At 39.0% G+C, this 10,540-nt stretch overlaps 1 long non-coding RNA gene across 1 annotated transcript; it reads left to right on the forward strand.

Moving 5' to 3' along the window:
* Window positions 1–6,828: 6,828 nt before the first annotated feature.
* LOC309714940 lies at window positions 6,829–10,267 on the forward strand. The gene is made up of 5 exons (XR_014279100.1): window positions 6,829–7,134; window positions 7,421–7,508; window positions 8,211–8,282; window positions 9,470–9,633; window positions 9,928–10,267. It is a non-coding gene; the product is annotated as an uncharacterized lncRNA (long non-coding RNA).
* Window positions 10,268–10,540: the final 273 nt, after the last annotated feature.

Below are 10,540 nucleotides of genomic sequence, written 5' to 3' on the forward strand. Positions count from 1 at the left end.
GATATCACCATAACAAAAATCTAAGGGATTATGTAGTGAGACTCAACCTGACGCAATCAAATAAAATAAGATAGCTGTGTCCCAAAACGTCGGCTGCAACCTTCGGAGAAGACCTTCGCGGTCTACGTGGGCCGGGTCCTTCGAAGACCGAGAAGGCCGGAAGTACGAGGCTGTGACATGGGACGGTCTTCAGATTTGCATCACCGCTGTGTCGGTTTGATAAACTCGGCCGTTGGCTCCTTGCTATCTAAAATATAACAGGACACTGGCATCAATTCTCAAACGTCTCACACTTTGACATTTATTCAGCTGTGTGAAAATCCCGGAGGAACCCACCCAATGGATTAATAAAGTTTTATTTAATCTAATAATCAAATAACTTTGATCTCAGCCAAACCGATTTACTCCGATTTTTCCTGGACTGGCTTTTTATAGCAGATAACCTTAAAATTATTCTGAGGTAGAACAAAAACTGAAGAAAACCATGAATCAACATATAAACATTACCTGAAGCTTACAGAGGTATAATAAGAGACACAGCTAAGCAATTTTGCATAATTTTAAATGGTATAAAAAACAGCAGAAATGAGACTTTCTTGTCAGAAGTCAGTTAAATAAAAAAATCAAAAATTGTGGTGGAAGTGAAACAGCAAAACAAAGAGGGAATTCATGACGATGTTTATGTGAAGCGTCGTTTGGATCTTCTTTTGCTGCTGGTTAAATCGGTTTTGGTTGGAGAGTGATGAAACCTGCACCTTCAGAGTCTGACACATCAGAATCAGTGAGCTGTCAGCTTTCAGCCGCGACGGCGTGTCCATGCACGTGCTGTTGGTTGCGAAAGCCGACATCTCACGGATTCTGATGCGTCGGTGGGTCCGCGCTTTGTGTTCACGTCTTTGTGCAGAATCCGTGTAGCTACTCCCATTTACTATTTTATCTGTTTGGTGGTTTGGTGAGATTTAACCTGAGATTCTAGCATTTTGGGCAAAATTAATTTATATTTAAAACTATTCAGGATTTTAATGAATCGATATCGCGTTATTTAAGCTAGAATCAATTTTAATCGGAAAATCGATAACCAAAACGCACCCCTAATTACAGACATTGTTTCTTAAAAATACAATTTGTGTAGGTAAATGCATACAGACACACACACACTAAAATTTCAGGCAGTATGGGGTTAACTTGCTGTTTTAGTAACACCAAATAGAAAACATGAAATACAAAACTTAACTTTCAGGGCAGAACTGATTCCAGCCTCACTCTGTTTCAGACCTTTGAGTAGAGCACATCTCAATTGAGAGTTACACAGCAGCCACATTCCCGAGGTTTTCCTTTCTTTGTGGGCTTTCGTCTGAGGAAAGGCCAGACCTTGGCCGAAACGTTATGGCTAGTGATGTGTCGGTCGCGAACGAAATGGCTATTAGAGCCAGGTCTTTGACGTGAACGACGCGAGCCGGCTCCTTATCGTGATCCGTGGGTTTTTTTTTCTGTCTCTCACTCTCTTTCGCACTTTGCTTCTGCTTCATTTTGCACGCGAGCCTTGTGCTTTATGCTGGGCAGAGGGGGGAGGAGCGGTAGTTACACTCACAGTAGCACAGGAACAGAGCAGGATGGAGAGAGAGAGAGAAAGAGAGCCAGGGACAACAATGTCACATTAGAAAGGTATAGTAATTATCCACAACTATTTTCAGTTGCAGATGATAAAGGATTTAGAAAGTTTATTCATGCAGGTCCATATGACAGAGAATATGAATGTTATTTTTGTTTTCATATTTTAATTTATATTTAATTGTGTTGTGGTTTGCAGTGGTTTGTGTTGTTTCTCTTTAAATTTGTTTAAAAGGAAAAAGCTGAAAATTTAAATAGTTAAAAGTTGAAATGTGAATTGTTGATTTTTGTATTATATGATTTATTTATTACATTTTATGTGGAGTGACAAAGCATGTACAAACGTACGAACTCTAAAGCACGTACAAACTCAGAAGCACGTAAAAACTCAAAACACATAAAAAACACAACAGAAGTGCTCCAGGATGCTGGGCGCAGTGTTGAGCTTTTGTTACTTAGTGGCTACACAAGCCAGCAAGTACCAATGACCGGATTTGGTGTGTGGTAGTAACAGGTAAATGAACTTTTTTTTAAATTATTTGAATATATATGAGTGCTTGTGTATAAATACACAAACAATACACATATGCTTTCAATTGTGTAATTTAAGTGATCTAGGTAGCTTTGTTTTGGAAGTTCAGTTAACGCTAGTGATGTGTGGATCGATCCTGAAATATCGATTCCTCCGATACCAGTCATTTATGTTCTAGAATCGATTCTCACATTAAAATATCGATATTTTTAGTAATTTAGGGTTAATTTGTAGTTTATCATTAACAGGAACACAGTGGAAAGCAACTATAACATTCGGATTGTCTACATTCAAAGGAACTACTTCCTCTTCCGCCTTTCATAGTCATGTGCGAAATACGGCTGTATAAATGTCTCGCAGCCCCTTGGCGCGTGCACTCGCAGCAATGGCTGAGCATAATTGTGCGGACGTATTTTACCTCCACAAACAGCTGAGACATGGTTTGCGATACATGTGGCAAAAAAGTGCTCCAAGAGTGAGGTGTTGTGGCTATACTTTCCCAACCTTGAGACCTCAGAATTAGGGAGACATTCAAAAGGGCTGTTGGGGGGGGGTGATACATACATTTTACAGCGTTTATGTCACGGTTCTGGGTAGGGCTGGGCCATATTATACCGTTCACGGTAATACCAGTATAGTATTAGGCAACGATAGGAAAATGAAATATCGCGATAGAATATGAGTAAAACGAGTAAAACATGGCCGATATTTGAGTGAAACAGATGAACCAAAATTGGTTTGTAAAAATGGTGCAACTTCAGTGATGTGGAACTGGTTTGGTGTTTGTCCGTCAGATACACGACAAAGCACATTTTTTTGCAGAACATGCAAGCGGCTGTCGTTATTGTCGTATTTGTCAGACTAAGATGCTCTTAAATCTGGGAGTAATCTGGGTCCTAAACTCCGTATATTTCAGGTCAAACGAACACTGCAGCATCACTGAGAGTTAAAAACTGTCTAAATTCTTTCATCTTTAATAAAACGATCAGCATTGCTGCTTTACCAGGTGTAACTATGAAGTTTAACTTCCAGGCATCCATGAAAACAAAATTTATTACATTTAACAGCGTTAGAAGTTAGCAGGAAGCTAGCGGAAGTTAGCTCGCTAATTTCGCTAGTTACCTAAGCATGATATTGCATGTTCTGACTGAGAGATTTCTGAAAAAAATCAAACGTACAGCTCTGCTATCACTTCCAACATAAATGAAGACAGGAAACTAAACAGCAGTGACGTTTGTAGGGTTACTGAAGTTGGGCTAGCTGGTATATAATGATGTGCTATGTGATCACTAGCGACACAGCTACGTTAGCATAACATAAACAGTGAAGCTGGAGGACGAACACTAACACTTTTCCACTTATAAAAGTTAACGTTAAGGTTCCTCATGGTTAGAGAAAAATGCAATCGCATGGCAGGATGCTGTAAACGGACCAAACTTCAGTCAGGAGAACAACTGAGATAATGCATTCATAATACAAGGTTAGTCATTAATATACTGCAACAACATGGGAATAGAGCAGCTGCCAGAGAATTCAACCTTAATGAATCAATGGTACAGAAGTGGAGGAAACAAGAAGAATGAGTTTAATAAAGTTTGATTTATCTGACTGCTTTGTTTCACTTAATGTGCCTTATAATCCTGTGCACCTTATGGTCCAAAAAATACGTACTGCACACTGCAGTTTAATGTTGCAAAGCACCTCTTTTTAACTTCAGTGGATATTATACATGGTTATGCTCAGGATATGTCAGCCCATTTCTACTGGAAATGCCTTTTGGTTAAACTTTCAGCAAGGAATTTGCATTTGCACTGTTACATTTTTATAAAGCTTCAATGTACATAAAAACCAGCTTCTTGTTTAAGTGAAAATAAATGGAAAGTTGTCTTTTTGCGCTAGTAATGTTGTGGAGTTGTATTTTGTCTCGCATCAATTATATCATCAGTTATATCGTTATCGCAAATTTTCAAATATATATCGTGATAAATATTTTTGGCCATATCGCCCTGCTCTAGTTCTGGGTCAGTTTGACCCAGTATTTTGAGTAATGTTTTGGTTTATTTTTGAATGATTGTTATGTTTCTCTGGTGCTTTGTTGGGTTTTATGATGAATCTGCCTTTCAAGTTACTTTGGTGTGTTTGATTGTTTCCTTATTCTCTTAGTGCTTGTGATGATGATTATGATGATGTTCTATGTTCCAGCTTATTCTGATTTATTCTTAGTTCTGCCCGTGTTAAGTCTGTGTTTCTTAGTCTGCATCCTTGTGTCTTATTTCCTGTTTTATTGTGAAAGTCTATGTCTTATGTTAGTGTGTGCCGCTTTGCTCCCCTGCCTCGTTAGTCCAATTTCTCCCAGCTGTGTCTCCCTCCTGTTGCCCATTCCCTGATTACCACCCTGTGTATATTAGCCCTGTGTTTTCCTGTGCTCAGTGTCGCGTCGTACCCTCAACTAGCTGTGTGTTCTGCGTCTATGTTCCTAGTGTTTAGTCTCCTGCTCCAATTTTGTATTTATTTTCCAGTGTCTCAGTGTTCAGACTTTTGTTTGTCTTTTGGTGAGTTTAGTTTGTACTAGGTTTTTCACAGCAATAAAGCTGCGCTTTAAGTTTCACTTCCGTGTCTGAGTTCTGCATTTTGGGTCCACCACTCCTGCTTGCCTGCCTGCCACACAGCGATTCATGACAGTTTATTTATCGGATAAAATACGTTAATGTCACCGTTATTATTAGCCGGTCCGGAAACAGCGGGGGTGTCCAAATTCAGAGGCTGCTTCCACCTGAGGACCCGCCCTTCGCGGTCTAAAGAAAGCCGGGTAGTACGTCATGAGTTCCCTCGGTGGAGTGAAACTCAGCCGTCTGCTCCTTGCTATCTAAAATATAACCGGGCGCTGGCGTAAACTCTCGACCGTCTCACACTTTCTTTAATTAGTTTTCTGTTTGATGTTTATTCAGCTGTGTGAAAACCCCGGAGGATTAATAAAGTTAAATTTAATTTAATCTAATCTAATAACTTTAATCTCAGCCAAACCGATTTACTCACGAACAAATAAAACACTGAAAAAGCCGAACAATAACATTTTTAAGTTATCAAAGTGACTTATATATCATGTTTAACCCGAGTAGCGAAAGGCCGCCGGGCTTTGAAGACGATGTGTCGATCGGCTCAGATATTTGAAGTTTACACAGCTACATTCTCACCTGAAAACATGTTAAAAGTTTTGTTTTTTTGTGACCCAGAAAGAGAAATAAGAGTAATATTAAAACTAAGTAGCTGCCACCATTGTTGAAAACTGGAATTGGCTGGGCCGCTCTATGAATTCTCCAATATGGTTTTTCAATTTTGTTGTCCAGGTGGAAATTCGGGAGAATGGTGGCTCCGGGATTCTCCCGGAAAAATCGGGAGGGTTGGCATGTATGGTTGTGGCAACATCACTAACCTTGTCAAACACCTCAGAGGTAAATCATATCACAGAATATGAGGCGCGTATGTTGAACGAACTGAAGAGGAGGAGAGGGACGGGTGCTGCTAGGGAGAGAAAGACCTCTCTCATGGAGTCCTTTAGTGCTGCAGGCAGGCAAGGTGTTCAAATAGCACACAACTTCAGGTTTTTTTATTTCTATATGATGAACTCTGCATTATTAAGTGATAAGAACAAGTAATCTGATGTCCTGTAAATTATTTTGACGCTATAATTTGAGATACAATAAATAAAATATGTTTTTGTATAAAGTATCGAATCAGTATCATCGATACCACCCTGAATATTACTTGGTATCGGATCGGAAAGGAAATCAGTGGTATCACACATCACTGGTTAACGCTAGAAATGTGTTTTGGAGTTTGTATGTGCTTTGTCTCAAGGGGCCACCGCATATATTTATATATAAACATATATAAATAAAACCACTTTTTTTTACATTAGTAATTCCTTTTGTGTATAATTTTATATTATTGTTAATAATAAATTAATGAAAGCAACAAAACAACCTGAAGAGCCGGCTCTTTTTAGTGAGCCGAGCCAAAAGAGCCGGTTCTTTAAAAAGAGCTGGAAATCCCATCACTAGTTACGGCATAGCACACTAATCATTGATTTATTAATTTGAGGTGTTTTTTTATTTATTTGGTTTGTTTTATTATTAAATGATTTATTTTCCTTTCACAGTAAAATCATAAAAAAATACACTTCCTACCTTCCCAAAACTTTTTCTGGGGTTGGACGAGGCGACCCATTGGGGGGATGGACAGTGCCTTTCCTGTCTCTGGCCGGAGACGGGCTCATTTCTCCATTCCTAACCCTCAGCCTAAACCTAACTGTAACTTTATTGTAACCCTGACAGTAAAACCACATTTTGGTGTCTGAAAAATGCATTCAAACTCGTGGGGACCAGGATTTTGTCCCCATAAGGCCTGTTGGTCCCCACTGATCAGTCTGCTGCAACAGGGTCAGAATTTGGTGTAAACAACATGAAAGCATGGATTCATCCTGCTTTATATCAGTAATTTAGGCCGCCGGTGATGGTATAATGGTGTGGGGGGTATTTTCTTGACACATTTTCAGCCCATCAGTAACTGAGCACCACAGCCTCCGTGAGTATTGTTACTGACCACGTTCGTCCCTTAATGACCACAGTGTACCCGTCTTCTGATGGCTGCTGCCACCAGGATAATGTGCCATCCAGGGACGGAGCGTGGGGGTGGCTTACTGGGCTTAAGCCCGGGTTGTTTTGTCAGAAGCCCGGGGTCTTTTGGAGTGTAATTTTTTCATAGTTAGATGCCTGGCTGACAACTGTATAAAACAAAAAGTACACACAATATTCGAAGCACATAGTGCACACTGTGGGAATTTACGACTGTGCGTGAATCCCCCCTGATATTGGTATGATCCGAGCTCAGGCACTAAGCAACTGAGCGAGGGGGCGGGGCAGCTGCTGCCTGTGAGTGCGCTGTTGGAGAAACGGAGCCAGCCATACTAAGGAGAGCTTAAGTTTGAGCAGGTACCAAAGCAAATCATTCGTACCGTACAAATAATGTAAATATGACGGTGTATCACGAAAGATTGATATCAAACTGATCACTTGACCAATATTACGTTATTGCTCTTCAAGTGAATCAACAAATGGCGAAATGAAAAGCCGAACAAATGCTATATATATATATATATATATATATATATATATATATATATATATATATATATATATATATATATATATATATATATATATATATATTTTTTTTTTAGAGAGTCTTAGCTTACGTGTGTTTATTTTATATTTTCAGTTCTTACCCTCCCCGACTAAATCGGTTTCAGTAATGCACTGAAATATAAGAATGGACATTAGAGGGTTCTTTCAAAGAAAAAACTCGGGTAAATGTTATTTTATATATTATGCTTTGTATGCTGTTCAGTATATTTCTATGCAAAACAAGAGGGATTTCAGTACACAGCAGGATATTCACATTTGTAACCAGATATTTACATAAAACATTTTTACTGTACAACATCAATTTAGAGTAAACTTTTGTTTTAGATAAATATTGAAATATCTTTTGAATTAGTTAATGTCAGAATAAAGAGAGAGAGAGAGAGAGAGAGATATGTCTATTTTTTATCACTTTCATTAAATTTAGGAGTACATATACACTAAGTTTGTTAATTAATAAGAAACTGCAGACGATTCCATTCTGAGCTGAAGAAGCTTCTGATAGGTTAGTAGAGTCCATGTGAGTAAAGTGGTGGCACAGCTGTGGATGCATATAAGGCAAAACACAGAGCCTGTTTCTTTGAAATGGGAAAATCAAGAGATATCAACCAAAACACCAGAAAAAGAACTGTGGACCTCCATAAGTGTGGCTCAAGTTTGAATACAATTTGGTGCCATTTGCAATTAAGAAATACAGATAGTTTCTCTCTTTACTCTTAAAGTTAACAAATGTGTTTTTTATATTTATCAATCTAAAAAAATAAACATTTAGTCTGATTTGATGTTACAATTAAAAAAAGTGTTTGTGTTTTGATCTGAAGAGTACATAAATATCTGGTTTCAACTGTATATTTGATGATTGTCAGCACAAAGAAGGAGAGAGAGGGACAGAGAGGGAGATGGAGAATGAGGACAGAACAGAGATGGAACAAGAGCAGGTGAGACACACATGTTAGTCAAATGGTTGTTTACCAAAAGTATCACCGTATCATAGGTACTCATGTATCTAGTACCTAGTGTTTCTTTTTAGGTTTACTATTTTTCAAATTCTATATTTATTAAGTTATGCAGGCTTGTTTGCACAACAAGGCTAAATAATTATATAAACCTTTCTCAATCTAAATAGTGGACTTTGGTAGAATTAAAAAAATAAGTGTAGTGCAGGTCTATGATGATTTTTAGTGCTACTATCATCTAGTTCTGATTGTGGTTCTGTCTTGGTTAAATCCCAAGTACTCCTGATTTTGAACTGTTGTAGTCCTGTTTTAATTCTGGATCAGTTCTGGGTCTGGTTGAATTGGGGTTTAGTCCTCGTGTCTTGATACAGCCCTGACCTTGTTCTGCGTTGCTGCTTAATTAAAAAACTAGTTTAAGGTGTCCTGCACATGTGATATATATTTTTCCTTATATGAAGTCATTCTTTTTTGAACAAAAGTCAAAACAGAGCCTATTAATTTTTCAGTCATTTCTAAACCCCCCCCCCCCCCAAAAAAAAAAAAAAATCAAACATGCATACTACCCTTTAAGGCTAAGCCCCGGGTGTTTCAAATGTCTGGCTCCGCCTCTGGTGCCATCACCATGTCAATCGTGTCAACTGGACCAAATCTCTGAATGTTTTCGGCAATTTGTTGAATCAGAGAATTATGAGAATCCAATGCAGTACTAGCATGATGTACCCAACAACGTGACCGCTGAACATGTAGCATCTCCCCTAAAATCTCTATAAAAAGGCCTAATATGAAAAAGGTCCAACCATCGCACAAATTACAGTACTCTGTTGTTCCATTGTAATCATTTTGGTGGCACTGTGAATTTTTGAAATGCTTCCCCTTTAATTCACCAATATGTAGCTTGTGACAACAACAAAGCACACACATTCTGAAAAATCTCAGAGAGAAAGGTTGCACCTATTTGTTCAGCTCCATAAAAAAGAGCTTTATAAAAGCACTGCATTTCCCAAAAGCAGTTAGAGCCATTTCTGAAATAAGCATGCTGTACAATTGCTCCATCATTTGGTCCCATTTTTAACCTGTTATGCAGCAGTGGCCCATGCTTTAACAGGTATTTTTGCAATCTTACGAATATCTCCCGTCTCCTCAGAATAATGAAATATGTATCTTCCCAGGCAAAAGCGAAGATTAAATCTAATATTTTTGAAGATGAAGTCAGGAGCTGGCGAAGTCTGTGAACATATTGGATTTGCAGAGCAGTGTGGGAAGCTAAAATTACCCACACTGAAGATGTAGTGTGAGGAGCGCATTAGCAGAGGAGCATCCAGGAGGCGTTCAGGTGTAGTACTGCTTCAATCATTGCAAATAAGTCCGTATAGAAAATGTTGTTGCAAAATGTCTCATGGGTCAAAATCACTGCCTTGTGTTAGGAGTAAAATGCCCTCTGTGCACGATCACAAAGCTCACACAGATGTGGCCCACACTAAAATCTCAGAACTGTCACTTTTAACATCCATTCAGACTGTTACTGAACTCAAGGACAAGAAATGTTTGGGGTCTGTCTGTATTTGTCTTCATTAATCATCAACATCACTGCGCTCCTGACCTGCAATGTCGTGTTTTTTACCTTCAGAAATGGGTCGAGATGTGACGGGTGAAGGTTCACCGGTGTCAGATAATGCCGTTCACAGATGAGACCGTCAGACGCCGCCCGGCCTATTTTCTGCTCCTTGCTCATCGTGATTGCCTGTGAAAGATCAATCAGCGCTTTGTGGTGCTGCTCTGCTTTATCGTCACTGTCACATATCACATAAATAAAGTCAAATTACTGGACGCTCGGTCCCTTTTCTGACTTGTCTCCTTCCCTGAGGGAGCGCCGGAAAAAGATGGTCACTTTCTGATAAAAGCTCCATTTGACCGAGATCACACCATTTTCTCCAATACAAAAGGCTGTAATTGTGCTCCGCCGAACACTGCTGTCCATTTCCAAGACAAATACTCATGTTTTCTTCATATTTCTGAGGTAATGGAGAGGCAACACAAAGCATTAGCTGCTGCTCTGTCCACAGACAGGCATTAAAGCTCCAGCCTTTTCTGTTTTATTTCATTCAAACATCCACTTTGTTCAGAATCGCTCAGATATTACACACATCAGAAAGCTGTTTCAGACATTTAGTCTGTGAAAACCCTTGTGCCATTAGTTCAGTTAGCCGTGCTGAACGTGGAAGAAAAAGAACAAACTTTCA

This window comes from Aulonocara stuartgranti (genome assembly GCF_965226115.1).
Source record: "Aulonocara stuartgranti genome assembly, chromosome: 2".
Classification (NCBI taxonomy): domain Eukaryota; kingdom Metazoa; phylum Chordata; class Actinopteri; order Cichliformes; family Cichlidae; genus Aulonocara; species Aulonocara stuartgranti.